Here is a 19153-nt window from a genome sequence, read left to right as displayed (position 1 = left end):
TACTGTACACTATCAAACCGAAGAGGAGAATTCTTCTCTCATAGAACTTTTTCTGCAGACAAATGCAGCGCAATAAATTCACCTGAAACCCATCATGGTACCCCAATGTACATCAAGGCTGGCATATCAGATCGATTTTAATCCGTTCTCTTTCATCTCAGTGCAACAATTTTCACAATTAATAGTGCATTACTTCCTCTTAGCTTTGTAGAGTTTAATGTAATATCAGGTGTGAATCGATGGTTTTCTACCTAATTTATGCAAATAATTAATCTTAACACCTAACTACTCCAACCGTTTCACGTCTCATGCAATAGCCGTCAATTTGACAGCGGAATCTCCAACAGATGGACTGTACGTAATTTTTTTCATATTGGGGTTAGTCAGTGAGGTTTGATTTACAGGTTTTAAATTGTGTAACACGGATACTTGGTTTACACTCTGTACTCGCATGCGGAAGAGTGGTTACTGGGAAATGTGGCCCAGTAGTTACCACGCTGGACTCCCACACAGGAGGGTGGCATTTCAGTTTCCGTCCAGACTTCCAGACGTATGTTTTCTGATTTGCACATATTACATTAAGCAGATATCGTGATGGTTCCTGTGACATGATCAAGATTGCAATCCTTTCACATTCTTGTCAATTTCGGACATTTAATGACTCCTTCCAGTATCAGGCGTTAAAACCCTTCCTTTCCTTCCGTCTCCCCTTCCTTGCGGACTTCAATTAACGTTTACAAGCAACTGTACTTCGAGTAGTTAGTATGAAGAGTGCTTGATAACTAACTGTAGCTGGGGAAGAAGTTACATAGCCTCTTTAGAAGTTGGAGACTTTCAGTCCTTGCTTATACTTATTGTGAAAATTTATTCATTAGAACCGACGGAAGTAGTATGAATACACAGAACACTGAGTTAGTAAGTAAAGATTGTCAGCTATTGTCACAAATAGATCTGCGACTGTCTGACATTAACTGTCGAGTTCCATCGAACGTTCTCCTGTCTAGTCTCAGATACTGGAAACCTTTCAGAGCTCAATCCAGATTCGGCCTTCTGTAGAGGTAATTTCTGTCACCTACAGTCTTATGGTCGTGCAATTTTTACAGTCGTTAGTACCAAATGTTAAATGGCTTTTGGCTATAACTTCTTTAAGGTCTTGTGCAACAATTCTTCTTTTTGTAACGTTAATAAAATAATTGGCACTAATCTAACAAAGCCCTCGTTTTCACCTAATTGCTGTTGTAAACTGACTTTAATTAAGGTTTCAAAAATTGCAATATAATTAACTTTTCAGATAGGGAAGTTTCGATTTTATTAAAATAAATGATTGCACACCATTACAGTAATTTAATATTTGTTAATCAAATGATATTTTGCAACGGCGATGAGTAAATGTATTTATTGTGACTGTCGTTTACAGAATTGCCCAAATCCACTCCACACAGTTTCATTCAGTTCGAGCCGTTCATTGAACTTTGTACACACGAAAGTACGAGTTTGTCCCACACTTCTGCAAGTATACACTGTGATTATAGTTAAAGTTGCAGTTCTAAAACGCTGTAAGAAGATGAGCCACTGCTCAGAATTACGTCAAATTTGAACAGAATATTATCCAATAAAGGGGAAACGTTATAGAAACAAAAGAAAAAAAGATTTATCAGTAGACGGTGCTGTAAGCGACAGAATATGCAAGATAAATTAAGTAGGATACATAGCTGTCTCAACCTGCATTTGAGGCGCTTGCCTTTACGGTTTTAACACAGGACCACGTGCTGCTGTCGAAGGTCTTACACAAAAACGGTGAACGAGCGCCGGTAGCTCGGCACAAAAGTTCCGGGCATGAAAAAGTCGTTTGTCCGAAATCTGCCACGGGTCTGGAGAGAACGATTGTTAGCTTCGGTGAAAAAGGCTCTTTTCAAGTGCAGCGTGAGAGAGGCAGGAAAACAGTTGATCCGACGCCAGTATAAGATATGGCCACAGCATTTTAGGAGTTGTCGAGTGCCATAATACATTTTACAAACAGATTTCTGCTCCAGAATTTCTTCCTCCAACTGAAGTGGGCAATGGATGACCATGAAACATTCTGTGGACAGACGAAGCCTATTTCCATCTTCAATGGCTTGTCAATACACTAAACTGCAAAATATGGGCTATGAAAATCGGCTCGCAACTTGTTTGGTTTTTAAACTGGACACACAGTATGGTTGGTTTAAACTGCAGCTCAAACCATAACCATCTTACTGCGCGTCATCTGTCGTTTATAGTCAAATCTATTTACGTTATGACACTGCCCCATCTAGTGGGAATATTTTTTTCCCACGACGTTTCCTCCCTTTCTGTAATATTTGTTTTTCTAATTTGAAGCCATTCTGAGCAGTAGTTATCTTTTTACAGAGTTTTGAAACTGGAACTTTACTTGTAATCTCCCTGTTTATTCAGTTAATGCAATAACTGCTGTTTCTGTGCAGCGTCGCAGATGACCCAAGATTGTTTGAAAATTCGTCACAAAGATGGAGTCTTTAATACATCTCACAAAAGAGAACTAAATCACGTTCTGTTAGATGATGTTGGAAGCCAGTGACGAAACACAAGACTCAAAAGCCCTTTCCACTGTAGGAGGTGAAGTGCCATACCCTCAGACTTTCAGGTTCTGTTCCACCACAGGTATTACTAGATTTTTCTGAGTTGAGCGTTTCGATAAAAATGGCTCTAAGCAGTATGGGACTTAATATCTGAGGCCATGAGTCCCCTAGACTCCAAACTAACGAAACCTAACTTAAGGACATCACACACATCCATGTCCGAGGCAGGATTCGAACCTGCGACCTGATTCCGGACTGCAGCACCTAGAACCGCTCCGCCACAGCAGCCGGCACGCGTTTCGAGGTGAGCCAAGTATCTGTAATGTTTTGTACCGTGGATTAGGACTCAGGATGAGAGAAAGGAACGTTTCTCAGATAACAAGCTGTAGGTGTGGCATCATGCCATTCTCCCTTAATCCCTTAACAAATTATCTCGCTTCGTCTACTTTCCCTGCAGTTGCTATTGTTCCAACGCTGCCTTTTAACTTGGCGCCTGCAACTGTGTCTGAATGAATAGAAACTGGTCACCGTAGTCTGATGTGTCAAGCTATTGAGGAACAGAGCTGACATGACGGGAGCCTCCGAGCTGGCACTAGAGAGGGGCTGGGTCTGGAACATAATCAACAGAGCAAAATGGGGGAGCCATACTGTCGTAAGGATGACCTGGATTATACCAATCCTGGGACTGCCCCAATTACGAGCCTTTGAGATTAGGGATGATGTTCTGTCAAAGGAAATTGGCTCCAGTGACCCTAAATACCATCTGTCCCAGATATGCCGTACCTGTCATCGGAAGCCAGTTTCGAGCTGTTCTCCACAACAGTTGTCGATATGCTGTAGATCACCAGTCTGGTTCAACCAGACGCTACCTGCACTCTTGGCCTGACGACGCTGGGGGGCCACCTGGTGGCTGACGGTCTAATCTCGGGTTGCCCAACCAGGGGGCCCACGATGCGCACTTGGACGTGACTCACTGCGGAGCCAATGTCTGCCCTGTGTGCTAGCACTCCACCACCGTAGGCTTGAAGCAATGCATCGCTGCCTCTGCGTCCTGCACTGGTGGTCCTCGGAATGCATCCGACTGAGTACCTCTTGCACAAAGAAGTACACCAGAGCTGTCCGGCTTGATCGTCTTGCTACTGAATCTATCGTCTCTGTGCGTTGGCCTCCTGCCTTCGCCTGACGCAACGCTACGCTCCCCAAGAGGCTGACGAAACAACTCTGTCACCGCTGGCGGCTATCTGACAGCTTGTGAGCCAGCCATCTGCTGAGGCCACGTGCTGACGAAGCATGTATCACCATGCGGAGTCAGCTGTGCTACCTGGCACTGAATTTACTTCAACTGCTGTACTGCTTGTGAATAATAAACAGGCTGTTATTTTCCCATATGTTTCCATTAACTCACAAAAATCGTCCACCTGGCATTACATACTTGCTGCTGCGGCAACCAGTCTGCGTTCCCATTTCTACCACCAATGGTATAAATAAACACTCTAGCTATCCTGACTCCTTGCACTATTATGTCATATGAGAATCTAAGGGACCTATGGACCTATGGCACCGAGATAAATTCCTTAATAAAGTTACGACCTAAGCACAGAAACAATCTTTTTTTGAAAGTACTTACGCTCCAAGCATATACTTGGCTACATGACTGTACCCTTCTTTCTATTGTATTAACTATGCTAACCAACAGAATCTCTGCAATCTCTAGCTCAAAACTTGTCTTCATTTCCCAATGGAGTTGCTTAGACTACTATTTTGGTAACCTAAACAGTAAATGAACTTACGAAACGGTGGTGACCCAGATCCACCAAAGACGCCATTTATTGCCTGCAACAATATAAAAAAATGTCGTTAGTTCATAACATAAAAATGTGTGTTTCATTATAATTCAGAATTTGTTAGTAGCGTATGAAACACCAGCTGGTGTTCTTCTGGCGAGAGTATTTGACAGTACATAGGCATAGACAATGAAGATGAGTAGTTTCACACGGTAGACCACATACACATTACCAGTAATGATCTATCCACATGGAGCAATTGAAATGAAACTTGTTGACGGCTAGAGTTGGTGGATGGTCGCTGGGGAATCGTTTTCTGCGTACTTGAATGGTATGCCTCAGGCTGTAAAGTGACTCATCACTAAATTGTTCTCAAAGTGTTAGCAATAGCCTCCAGTGACTCGACGTCTGCGTTGCCAATCGACCAGACTAAGGTTGTCTCTTCGAACATAATCTAGTGTTGTTTTATTTTCGAAATGAACGGGTGAATTTTGAACACTAACTTTAAACAGCAAAAATCTCATAGGCTACTGCAGGAGGGATTCTACGGAGCAAGTGCCGTGTGATGTGGGAAAAGAAGTTGAAAAGCCGGTATGTAGTATACTTTACATATGCTCTTTGAAAAAAATTGCATAAATGGGATCAAATATGCAAGGAAAGATAAATCATATCTGGGGTACAAACAATCATGTTGGTGGAACATCCGCAACTGAGCATTATACCAGAAAAATACAGCTTCATTTGTAAAGGTCTTTTATTATCTCACGACCGGTTTCGGGCTCTACCCATCTTTTGGTATCGTAACCTGCTACTGTGACCCCCGAGTGCCGCGGTGGATGTGTACTAGGCGCGGTGTGCTACCTACGAGCGCAGAACAGGTACGCAGCACACCGCGCGTAGTACACGTCAGAGCACCAAGTTACGACACCTGAAAATGGCCTTATAAGAGCACGAAATCGGTCGTGTGATAATAAAAGAACTTTACAACTGAAGCGGTATTTTCAACCTCTCGCACCCTTTGTTATTGTAAGGATTCGCTCATTTTTGGTAAGTGAAACAAAGCCTAGATTAGTTGCTCCTTTCCTTCAGTAAGAGTTTTTGAGAAAATGTTTGGAGATTTTCGATATAAACGTAATAAAAGGGTGGAAGAAAGAGGCAAAGAAGCTATAGCTCCCTACCTTAGATTGCCAGGGACAATATATGTATACTTCGTTGTTATCTCGTCCGTGTTAAGCACATTTTTTTCGGAATAACTTCTGTATAGTGTTATAAGCGGCTCCCGTCAAAAAAAAAAAAAAAAAAAAAAAAAAAAAACTACCATAATGACTAGGAGAGTGGTGTGCTGACCACACGCCCCTCCTATCCGCATCCTCAACTGAGGATGACATGGCGGTCGGATGGTCCCGATGGTCCACTTGCGGCCTGAAAACCGAGTGCTTATTATCGCTAAAGACAAAAAGGGAAAATAATTATTTTTGGATAAGAAGAAGTGGTTAGCAATATATACCAGATTCATTTAAATAGCGTACCTCATCATTTATGAAATGTGAAATGCATCACTAAAATGGAAATTACATTTCCCAACAGTTAAAGTGTTTCCCTAAAAACTGTAATTAATTAAAGAATATCAAGCAGTGTTTTTATGCTGGACAGATAAACACAGAATCAGTAACAGTTTGAAGAAAATAAAACAGCTTAAAGTTAAGGTTACTACTTTCAGTTTTAGTTACCGGAATTTTCAAACAATGAGCGCTACGCTACAAGGCAGTCACTTGTATGAGGGAAGTTAAACATTTCTAGGTTCACGTAACTGTTTGCTAGCTGGGGAAAAATAATTAATATTTCATGTAGAAATTTCCACGTAACTATCGCTGCCGACGCACAACGGCCTTGTCGCAAAGGATACACCGGTTCAGGTGAGATCACCGAAGTTAAGCAATGTCGGGCGTGGTCTGCACTTGGATGGGTGACCATCCAGCGCCAGGCGCTGTTGCCATTTTTCGGGGTGCACTCAGCCTCTTGATGCCAACTGCGGAGCTGTTCAACCGAATAGTAGCAGCTCCCGTAAAAAAAAAAAAAAAAAAAAAAAAAAAAACCATCATAATGACTAGGAGAGTGGTGTGCTGACCACATGCCCCTCCTATCCGCATCCTCAACTGAGGATGACATGGCGGTCGGATGGTCCCCATGGTCCACTTGCGGCCTGAAGACGGAGTGCTTTTTACCGCTAAAGACAAAAAGGGAAAATAATTATCTTCATAGACATTTCAAGTGAATAAAGTAATCTGATTTGGTGAAGGCGAGAATATGTCACAGATAGAGCTGGCTCCGTAGTTTGTGAGGCGTACCGTTTAAGTCCTTCACGCAATTACTTATTAAAAGCTATACCTAAGCCCAAAGGTGCAAAGGAACGTGCTGCGTTATCTTGGGTCGAGGTTCTGCGACCATAATCAAAAAACCAGACTGCAAAATTTGTCACGTTTAATAATTCGTTACGTTATTCAAACAGAAACACGCGTCCATCGCACTGTTTCGCCAAAATACTACAAGCTACTTAAACACAATTGGGTGACCTCGTTTCAGTATTACTTTAGGTGACAGAGAAACCATAAATCTCTTATAACTCTGAATAGAATGGCGTTCACATCTACATCTACGAACATATTCACCGAACGATGCGTGGTGGACCGCAACTAGTCCTTTCCTTTCCTATTCCGCTCGCAGATAGAGCGAGGGAAAAACGACTGTATGTATGCTTCCGCATTAGTCCAAATTTCTCGTATCTTATCTTCGTCATCACTACGCGAAACATATATATTGCCAGCAGTAGGATCGTTCTTCAGTCACCTTCAAATGACGCTTCTCTAAACTTTTCAGTAGTGTTTTTCGAAATGAACGTCTTCTTCCCTCCAGGGATTCCAATTTGCGCACGCGAAGTACGTCCGTAACACTTACATGCTGATCGATGCCACCGGTAACAAATCTAGCAGCTGGCCTCTGAATTGCTTCGCTTTCTTCCTTCAATCCCAAACGCTCGAGCAGTACTCATTTACAGATGAACTACACATTCCTAAAACTATCCCAATAACCGAAGTCGATCATTCGCCTTTCCTACCACGATCCTCACATGTTCGTTCCATTTCATATCGCTTCGCAACAATACGTCCACATATTTGAGTGACGTAACTGTGTCAAGCAGGACGCTACTAATGCTGTATCCGAACATTACGGGTTTGTTTTTCCTACTTATCCGCATTAACTTACATTTTTCCACATTGAGAGCCAGTTGCCATTCAGCACACGAACAAAACCTACAGTCACTTATCTTTGACACATTCTTGAACACCAAGACGTTATCAGCGGACAACCGCAGACTGCTGCCCATCCTTTCTGGCAGATCATGATGTATTCAGAAAAAAGCAACAGTCCTATGACACTTTCTTGGAACTCGTGATGTTACCCGTGTTTACCATGCAGAGGGGTACCGTGGCAAATGCTTCTCGTAAATTCAGAAATATATAATCTACCTGTTGTCCTTCACCCATAATTCGTAGGTTTCGCACCAGCGATGCTTTGTAAAACCGTGCTAATTCGTAGACATGAGATTTTCGATTCACGATACGATCTAGAATTCTGCAGCAAACCGACGTTAAGGATATAGTACTGTAATTGTACAGGTCCGTTCTTTTACCTGCTTGTATACAGGAGTCAGCTGCGGTTTTTTTTCCAATCGCTTGGCACTTTGCACTGGTCGACAGAATGGCGATAAATCCAAACTAAGTAAGTGGCTATTGACGTAGAGTACTCTTCTGTAGACTCTTTTGGGATTCCATCCGGACCTGGAGACTTATTTTTTTCCTCTTTTAGTTGCTTCTCTAATGCTTCTTACTGTGTCATCCATACGGGACTCTGTCGTACGGTAAAACGACAGTAAGTTTGTGCGATTGTTCTGCGTGGACGGTTTCTTGAACGTGGACTCTAAAACTTCGGCCTGCCTTTTGCCATCTTCTATTGCCAAACCAGACTGGTCAGCCAGTGACTAGATGAAAGCACTAGACCGGCTTCGCGATTCTGCATAGGACCAGAATTTTCTCGGGTTCTCCGATAGATTATTACGCAAGATATGATGATGCTTCGCTCATAGATATTTTCACAGGCGCACGAATATCTACCAATCTTTGCCTATCGTCATTTTCGCGTCCTCTTTGAACCCAGACTGCAACAGCCTTTGCTTCTTCAGCATTTTCCGAATTTCTTCATTAAAACTCGGTGAGTCTTCTCCTTCCTTGATTCACATACCAGGAACATAGCGATACTCTAAAGAGCAGCGAAATTTGTATCTCAGTGTTGCAGCACCTTCATTGTTATAAAGCGCCTGCAGTTTGTTCCTCTCGACGTACGGATGAACCCCGAAATTTCTTCGCTTTCTCGTTTGTGTGTAATAATAGAGTATCACATCTTCACCTGAACTTGAATCTCTAGTCGACACGCCTGGTGTAACGAAAAGATGGCGGGGTGGGAAACAATATGTTCCATGTCCTTCACACTCGCCAAAGGCGAGTTGCGACCTTTGTGGAACCGTATTGGCAGCCAATCGGTAACCAGCAATCGATTTAGATCGGCTCCCCCTTCTCTTCCTTTTCAGTCACACCGTGTGCGGACGGGCTAAGGCTCTTTGGATGTCTGTCCGAGTTTTAATGCTATTTGGCAAAAGAACAAAGGTTTTTGAGGCAGAATGAGTCACCCTTTTCTATGCCAAAGTCAAATTTAACCCAGAATAGTTAAGATCGTCCTTCCTTTTAGAGTTGTAATTATGCACTTTGATTATAGTTTTGAGTTGGGATGGGAAACTATTCCGTATAACAGATTTCATAAGTGAATCTATGTATTGCGAAGGTACTGTGAATATCCCGAGTTTCTTAAATACATGTCTGTAAGATGATCTTGGATGGGCTCCAGCTATTATACTGGTTACACGATTTTATGATATGTCTAACTTTACTTTTAACGGTGAATTACACCAAAATATGATGCCCTAAGAAAACAGTGAGTGTAAATAGGCATAAAAGGCAAATTTATTGACATGTTTGTCACCAAAATGTGCAATAACCATAATAGCATAAGTAGCTCATCATGAGAGTTTAAGTAGATGATCAATGTGTTTCCCCCGTATCTATATCTCATTAGTGCACACATTTAGAAAACTTGTTTATTCTGCCTTAGCCACAGACTTCTGCTCAAAGTCTATATTTACCAATGTCTAATGCCATTTACCGTACAGAACTATATACACTCTGTTTTCTCAAAATTTAGTGAGAGTCCACTTACAGAGGACCACTTAATAATTTTCTGGAAGACACTGTTTACAGTTTCCTCAGCTAACTCTAGATTTTTATTATCAACAATATTAACTAGCTTTGTATCTACATGAATACAGAGTGGCAAGTCGTTAATATACATTAAGAACAAGAAGACAGCCAACATTGAACCCTGTGGGATACATTTCTTGATACCTCGCCAGTTAGAGGACTCTGCTGAATTTTTCAGACTGTCTTAGCTGCTAATTTCAAACTTCTGAATTCTTCCAGTTAAATATGAATTAAAACATTTGTGTACTGTCCCACTCATACCACAACACTAAAGTTTATCTAGAAGAACTTCATGATTCACAGAGTCAAAAGCTTTTGAGAGATCATAAAAAAATTCCAATGATTGATGTTTCGTTATTCAGAACAATTAAATGTTTTATCATTGGAAGCATATATACCGTTTTCGGTTGAAAAGTGTTTCTGGGAACCAAACTGACCGTTTCTTATTTCTTTATTTTTACAAATACGGAAGCCACTCTTGAAGACATTACGTTTTCAAGAATTTTGGATGCATCTGTCAGAAGTGAGTTTGAGCGGTAGCTATTTGTTATTGTTGTTAGTTATGGTTGTTGGTTATGGTCTGCTACTTGGTCATCATTTGCAGCCATTCATGGACTTCATGCTCTTGAACAAGGATGAAATTTTTACAGCTGACAATTCGCCATGTCAATGGGCCACAGTTGTTCACGATTGCTTTGAAGAACATTCTGGACAATTCGAGTGAAGGATTTGGCCAGCCTGAACGCCCGACATGAATCCCGTCGAACATTTATTGGACATAACTGAAAGGTCAGTTCGTGCATAAAATCTTCCACTGGCAATACTTTAGCAATTATGGACGGCTACAGAGTCAGCATTGTTCAGTGTTTTTACAGGGGACTTCCAATGACTTTGTGAGTCCATACCACGTTGAGTTTCTCCACTACGCAGGACAAACGGCGGTCCGACACGATGTTAGGAGGTATCGCATGACCTTTGCCACCTCATGTATATCAAAGATGAAAGGTCGGATGATCGCCTGGTGCTACTTCTACGTCATCTACAATGCTCCAAACTGAACACATTGCTCTTCTAATGGGATGACTAATATCTTGTCTTGTCAGATTAGTCTCCATATGATATTGATGAACATTTTATTAAGGTATTAATAACTTATGTACAAGCTTTAGTTCAATTATGTTGACCACGCATCATAGAATGGTTACGTAGAGACATCAAAATTAGTGGGGCTTCTGAATGCTGATTCGCCACATTATATCCAGCGAGATTCTTTGGATCATGTGTCGAAAGTGTGCCCATTGTTTACTCAGTGGTGTTCAAAATGAGCTCAGGGTCTTCACACCCTCATGTCTGTGTTCGCTGAGCTTTTCTGAGACATCTAATCGGAAGTGATGAAGCGACAAATTACCGCACCTGGTTGATTTGTGAGTGGCCATATATTCGTTATCGGCAGGAGAAGGCAGGTGTATAATGACGCAACGTCATCAAATGCCAACATCTCTTATACCAGATTATTTTCACAACCTACCTGAATACAACAATCCGTTAGAAAGCGAGACTGATCCACGAGCAGTGCATTTCTCTAACGCACTGGGGGCCACTCACTGTGGGCGAGATATCCAACAAGAGTTGTCACACTTGTAAATGTAAAAGTATTTGATCAAGTGAACATCCACAAATGAGGAAAATATTTATAGAATAAAAATCCGCTTCAGTTTCCAGTAATTTCTTAATTCGCTGTATCAGTACTTTCGAATCATAATGTTTCACCTACAGGTGAAGTATTATAGTGTCGACAGACAAAAATGAAAGCTAAGATTGTGAAAAGTGATATACTCACATAATTATGGGAACATCAATTTTTGGCGGTCAGGACACTCAGTCATGGTAGTCACCCCACATCAGTAACTTGTTTTTTTTTTGCATTATTATTGAGTTCATTTCTGCCCAGAAGCCTCCACAAAGTTAGAGTTTTTGTTCCACTCCTATTGGTTTGTTCGAGATGGGTGTGACTCCCCTTTCCCCCAAGAGTGACTGACCCAAGCACCACACTGTTAAGTTTTACATAATTATGTGAATGCACCAATATTACTAAAATAAAGCTCCAGTTGTTATTTCAGCCTCATGGTACTTGTATACTAATAGTCCCTCCTCTTATTCGCAGTTGATGGTACATAAAGATGAAGCTTTATGCTTTGAAACCGGTTGTGAAATAAATTAAGAAATAACTGTCAACTGAAACGGATTATTTCCGTCAAGACTTCTATATTTTAGGAATAGATTATGTAGGAAGATGAGTATTAGGGCAGTTCTTTGAAAGTGACGGAATACAGAGTAACGCGATATATCACCATAATTTTGACACAGAGTCTGGAGGGGAGACGTTTTACTTTTTTTTATATACGTCAAGTTCTGTAGGACCAAATTATTGAGGCGTATATCTCCAATTTCATGGGACAAGTCAGTACATGAAATTACAACATAAAAGAAATAACATATAAAAATAAAATGTTAATGAACCCGGAAAAAGTCAAGCCATAAATTTAAGTAAACGCAATCAACAGTACAAGAAGAATCAGCTTAATTTTTCAAGGAAGTTCTCCATAGAATAGAAGAAGTGATCCATGAGGAAAATCTTTAGTTTATATTTGAAAGCGCGTGGATTATTGTTAAGATTTTTTAATTGTAGTGGTAGATTTTTGAAAATGGATGCAGCAGTATACTGCTCACCTTTGTGCGCAAGAGTGAAGGAAGTCAGATCCAACTGCAGATTTGCATTCTGCTGGGTATTAAAAAAGTGAAAGCTGCTTATTCTTGGGAATAAGCTAGTTATGTTACCAAGAAATGATAATAAGGACCTTATATACTGAGAGGCCAATATCAAAATACCCAGACTCGGGAATAACAGTCGATAAGGGGTTCGTGAACGTATACCGCTCATTGCCAGAACCGAGTGTTTCTGAGCCAAAAATATCCTTTTAAAACCGGAAGAGTTACCCCAAAATATAGCACCATAGAGATAAGCGAATGGAAAGAAGCGAAGTAGACTAATTTTCGTGTTGGACGATCACTTACTTCAGATACCGTTCGGATAGTGAAAACGACAGTATTAAGTCTATGAACAAGATCCTGAATGTGGGCTTTCCACGACAGTTTACTATCTATCTGGACACCTGTAAATTTGAACTGTTCAGGTTCACTAATCTTATGCCTGTCTGTGAAATCAAAAGGTCAGGTTTTGTAGAATTGTGTGTTAGAAATTGTAAAAACTGAGTCTTTTTGTGATTTAGCGTTCGTTTATTTTCTACAAGCCTTGAACTTAAGTCATGAACTGCACTGTTTGAAACCAAGATAATGTTGCACACAACATCCTTTACTACCAAGCTAGTGTCTTCAGCAAACAGAAATATTTTAGAGGACAAATCATTTATATAAATAAAGAACAGTAGTGGCCTCAACGCTGATCCCTGGGGCACCCAACCCCCCACTTGACTGGACCCCACTCAGAGCCCATACCACAGCCATTCTCAACGCTTTGAATACTGACCTTTTGCTGTCTCTTGCTTAAGTAAGAGGTGAGCCAATTGTGAGCTACTCTCCATATTCCGTAATGCTCCAACGTCTGGAGCAATATTTTGTGATTAAAACAATCAAACGTCTTAGATAAATAAATAAAAAATGCCTAGAGTTCAAATCCTTCTGTTTACACTATCCAGTACCTCACAGAAAAAGAGAATATAACATTTTCAGTTGTTAAAATACTTCTAAAGCCGAACTGTACACTTGATAGAAAATCTTGTGACATAAAATGATCAATTACTCTTACATACATAGTCTTTTAAATAACTTTAGCAAACAATGGTAGCATAGAAATTGGTCTAAAATTGACTGCTGTAGCTCTTTCTCCTTTGTATAGAGTGGCGTTACTACTAAGTACTTAAATCTTTCAGGAAACTGACCATTCCTAAAAAAATTACAAAAATCGCTAAATACAGGCAAACATGAGCAGCACAGTACTTAAATACTCTGCTAGGAACTCCATCATATCCATGAGATTCCTTAGTCATCAGTGATTTGATTATTGATTCGATCTCGGCCTTGTCTGTATCACAGAGGAGTATTTCAGGCATCAATCTCGAAAAGGCTTTTTCCCAGAGAGTTATTTGCTTCCCTGTAGAAACTAAATTTTTATTTAATTCACCAGTAATTCTCAGAAAAATGAGTTAAATATTGTACATATATCTGACTTATCAGGAACAGAAATTTTTTACTACAAACCGACTTTATATCATTGACCTTGTGCTGCTGAGCGGACACTTCCTTCACCATTAACCATATGATGTTAATATCATCCTGTAAATCAGCTATTCTATTTGCGCACCACATAGTCTTTGCCTCCCTAGTAACACTGTTAAGCACCTTACAGTACTGTTTGTAATGGGCTAATGTATCTTGATTGTGACTACTTATAACATTTTGGTATAATTCCTGCTTTTTTCTAAATGACATCCTTATCCCACTAGTCAACCTCCCAGGCTGCCTTTTACTGCTAATAGCCCGTTTAGAACGTTCTAATGGAAAGCAACTCTCAAAGAGCATGAGAAATGTGTTAAGGAAAGCATTATACTAGGCTTCTGTTAACTGCACTATAAACACCCTGCTAGTCTTGTTCCTTGTCGATGTTTAAAAAACTCAGTATCCATTGAATTAGCTTTCCAACATAGTCTGCAATCTGCAATTATATGTGACATTTGAGTACAAAAGCCTTTTAGTGTTAAGATTTGAGCATCATTGTCTTAAAGGCAATTCACACTTTTACTGACAGAATGCCCATCTAGTAATGAAGAATGAATAAAAATACTGTCTATGGCTGTCCTACTATTCCCCTGCACCCTAGTTGGAAAAAACACAGTCTGTATCGGATGATATGAGTTCACGAGATATATCAATAAGGTTTTTCTTCCACCATCATATATAAAATTGATGCTAAAGTCACCACATATGACTAATTTCTGCTACTTTCTATAACGTGAATCAAGAAACATCTCTAGCTTGAGCGGAAATGGTCTGAAGTCAGAGTTTGGGGACCTACAAACAACAATTAAAAAATTAGTTTCACTAAATTCAACTGCCTATGTTCAATATTCAAATATCTGTTGACTGCAGTGCCATGATTCGTCCATGGACTCAAGTGAAATACTGTTTTTTATGTCATGGCCACTCCACCACCCCGCAAGGAACTCCTTGAAGCAGAGCTAGCTAATCTCTATCCTGGTAAAGGAAGCCTCTGAACTGTCAAATTATTTGAGTGGTGCTCTGATATACCAATCATTTCAGAGTCAATATCTATAGGCAGTTCACTAACGTTATCTCTAATACCTCTTACATTTTCATGAAGTATGCTAATTCCTTCTCTATTTAGAAACATGACGTTATCTGAGGGTGAGTCATTAGTTTGAGAGCAGGTATCCCTCTCAGCAGACTTCAGTCTAAAAAAGGTGGAATTCTAGCACCAACTACTACAGGAATTTTTCCATGAGTGATCCCACCACCACCCACTACACCGTTACCTATCAGCCTTGCCAGCCTGACCTTCCCGTACCTATTGAGGTGCAAGCCATGCCTAGTGAAACCAGATCTACTGATAGATTCAACTGGCACCACTGAAATATGACCCATTCTCTCTGTAATCAGTGCCCTCTCCAGCCCCATGTTAACGCCACTAACAGCCACATTAAGATGAGGCCCATCACGATGCTGAAACAGTAGCACGAAATGCACATTAGAGGTACCAGTTTGAGTAGCTATCTTTACTAGGTCACCACCTACATCATATTTCCCGTCCCTATTGAGACTGTTCCCTGCTCCACCCGCTATCACTATTTGGTCCTCCTTCGTATAATTCCTGCACAACCCCAATATGCTGTCAGTCACCTGAGCCAACGCCGTAATAGGCTACACAATGCTGTTGACCTGGTACTCACTCGCCAACATTTCCTGCAACTGCTGGCCCACATCTCTACCGCGCAAACTACCTAGCAGCAGTACCTCCTTCTTTCTGTTAGCCTTTGCAACTAACCTATGCCTCGTAACTGCTGAGGACTGCTGTATGTTCCCTACAGCTACAAGATGTTCCTCCCTGCTCAACTCTGACAGTTTGTCAAATCTATTGCATATACGCAAATATTAACTATCTTAATACCACCACCTCCTAGCTGCCTTCTTGCCAACTGCTAGTTCCCATTCGTCAGCTTCCTTAATCCTCCTCAACTTAGCTAGTTCCTTCTTTGCATGTTGTAATTGCACTTGAAGGGCACATATCCAATGTTCATGCCCCTCTATCAACTTATGACAGAGCCCACACTTCTCTCTCAAGGGAAAATTTTACAGTTAATGGAAGAAACTGTACAGCTTCGTTACCTAAGTTCAGTTACACCAGTGGAACAATTTATAGAACTAACTAGAGCGGTCTCGAAATTCTCTCACCATTAAGAAAGCAACTACTTTTCGAACGTCTTGTGGCACGTAAGACAATCTAGTGAACTTGACACTGAGCTTTAGAATGTGGTCGGTCTTCTTAGTACTGCCAATGAATTTTAATCCTGGAATCCACAGGACTTTCCATCAGAAACCTTACCTATACTGAAGGCGTGCACCCATGAAAATGGTTTGAAACTCGCTTAATACACCTATACTGACGTGTCATGTATGTCGCTTGCTGCGCGTTATGTCAGCACGATTTAATCCACGCAGCGTCACCATGAGGAGAAATTGGTTTGAGGGTCTTAAAGATCTCTTGTCTTATTGAAATGAAAGTTCGCTTGGTCATAGACTGTTATATTTTTGCAGAGAAACAAACGTCTAGCTCTCGCGTGAAACGGTGAGCAGTGCTTTTATGGAAAGTTTTTCAGTTTATTATTAGAAACCAATTTTCGCCATACAGTGTTATTGCTCGAGTTATGCGAGCCGCATTTGTACTTTTAAGAACGAATATAAACATAATACACTGAGATGACATAAGACATGGGAAGCGATATGCACGTACACAAATGGTGGTAATATCGCGTACACAAACTATAAAAGGGCAGTGCATTCGCGGAGCTGTCATTTGCACTCAGGTGATTCAGGTGAAAAGGTTCCCGACTTTATTATTGCCACACGACGGGAATTAACACACTTTAAACAATGAACGGTAGCAGTAATCAGAACCCACGGGACATACCATTTCACAAATCGTTACGGAATCTCGTATTGTGAGATCCACAGTGTCAAGAGTGTGTCCTGAATATCAAATTTCAGGCTCTACCTATCAACACAGACAACGCAGCGCCGGCGACCGTCACTTAATCACTTAGAGCAGTGGCGTTTGCGTAGCGTTGTCAGTGCTAATAGACAAGCAACATTTCGTGAAATAACCGTAGAAATCAAGGTAGGACGTACGACAAACTTATCCGTTATGACAGTGCAGAGAAATTTGGCGTTAATGGGCTGTGGCAGCAGACGACCGACGCGAGTGCCTTTTGCTAATAACACATTACAGCGCCTCTACTGGCCTAGTTACCATGTCGGGTGGACTCTAGAGAGAGCAAAACGTAGCCTAGTCAGATGAGTCCCGATTTAAGTTGGTAAGAGCTGATAGTAGGGATCGAGTGTGGTGCACTCCCCACGAAGCCATGGGTCCAAGTTGTGAACGAGGCACTGTGCAAGCTGATGGTCGCTCCACAATGGTGGGGACGTATTAACCTGTAATGGACTGGATCCTTTGCTCCACCTGCTACTTGGAGACTATTTGCAGACATTCGAGGTCTCAGTCTTCCTAAACAACAGTAGAATTAATCGTACAGTGTAGGCTTTCACGGCCGGTGTTGTCTTCAGCTGAAACGTCCGGGCTGAGAGGCAGTGGTCAATGTATAAAATTTCCACCTAACGTTTCGTCTCCATCTGCGAGAGACGTCTTCTGAGGTCTTCCGGCTACTGCCACTGAGGCTCCAGGTACTCTCTCATTTATAGAGCGCATATAGGGCACCACCATTTGTCACGCGATGCCGACGGTATGCCTACCTTCCTGGTGGGTCAGAAGATTGCTTCGATCCCATGCTTGGCCAGGACATTCCCAATACGGTCCGAGACTGTTCCAGTAGGTGACGGTTGTTGCTCTGGACTTCCGGCTTCTTTTCTTCTTTGATGGAGGGCTCGATCAATTTCCTTGCTGGTATATCCGTTTTTCATGAAGGCTGACCGTAAGTGATTTAGTTCATCTTGTAAGTAATCCGGCTCACAGATTTTGCTGGCTCTGTCCACCAAGGTTTTCATGATACCTCTTTTTTGCCTAGGATGATGGTTTGATTCCTTGTGGAGGTATCGATCCGTGTGAGTGTTCTTTCTATATACCTTGTGGCCCAGCGTCCCATCCACCTGTTTAATTACCGACAAATCCAGGAAGTTGAGTTGACCGTTGCTCTCTTTCTCCATCGTAAACCGTATCTTCGGGTTAATGCCGTTTAGATGCACCAAGAAGACATCGAACTCTTCTTCACTATGAGTCCACACTACAAATATGTCTTCAACATAGAGATACCATTTAGCTGGCTTTTCACTGACAGTCTGCAGCGCTCGCCGTTCGAAGCTCTCCATAAAGATCTCCATAAATAAATTTGCAACAGCAGGGCTGTGAGGGCTTCCCCCGCCACCCCGTCGATCTGCTCGTAAAACTCGTTGCTGTACTGGAAATAAGTTGTCGTCAGGCAGTGTTTAAGTAAAGCCACAATGACAGTCGTAAAAATATCTGCTACATAGGAAATAACTTCGTTTACAGCCACCATGGTAAACAATGTCACTACATCGAAACTCACAAGAATATTACTTGGGATGATGCACTCATCCGAAGAAAGAGAAGATTGTTTTACCAGTTGATTGGTATTTCTCTAAATTTTGGTTGTAGGATCCTTTTGAAGTTTTTTATACGTAGTAGGATCCAGAATGTCATTAATCTTCTTGTGACAATATTCGGTGTGCAGCAAAACCGTAGCATTTCCTTTATCAGCTGCAAGTACTATAATGCTTTTTTCCGCATTGATCTCCCTCAGTGCCGTCCTTTTTGCTTGAGGCCAACTGCTGGTAGGTGGTTTCGCATGGTGTAATATTCTGGCTGTTTCAGTCCAACTGTTGCCAATTTATTTATGGAGATCTTCGAACATCGACAGCTGCATAGTGCCAGTTAAAAGCCAGCTAAATGATACCGCTATGTTGATGACACATTTGTAGTGTGGACTCATGGTGAAAAAGAGTTGGATGTCTTCTTGGTGCATCTGAACAGTATTAAGCCGAAGATACAATTTACGATGGCGAAAGAGAGCAACGGTCAACTCAATTTCCTGGATGTGCCAGTAATTAAACGGGTGAATGGTACGCTGGGCCACAA

At 41.4% G+C, this 19153-nt stretch overlaps 1 protein-coding gene across 4 annotated transcripts in view; it reads right to left on the bottom strand.

The window, feature by feature from the left end:
• The window catches only part of LOC126284235 (secreted protein C-like), a 403567-nt gene that overhangs the window by 102518 nt on the left and 281896 nt on the right, over positions 1-19153 (bottom strand). The gene's annotated exons all lie outside the window — the stretch shown is intronic.

The sequence above is a fragment of the Schistocerca gregaria genome, chromosome 8, assembly GCF_023897955.1.
Source record: "Schistocerca gregaria isolate iqSchGreg1 chromosome 8, iqSchGreg1.2, whole genome shotgun sequence".
NCBI lineage: Eukaryota > Metazoa > Arthropoda > Insecta > Orthoptera > Acrididae > Schistocerca > Schistocerca gregaria.
This window is presented reverse-complemented; position numbering and strand designations above follow the sequence as displayed.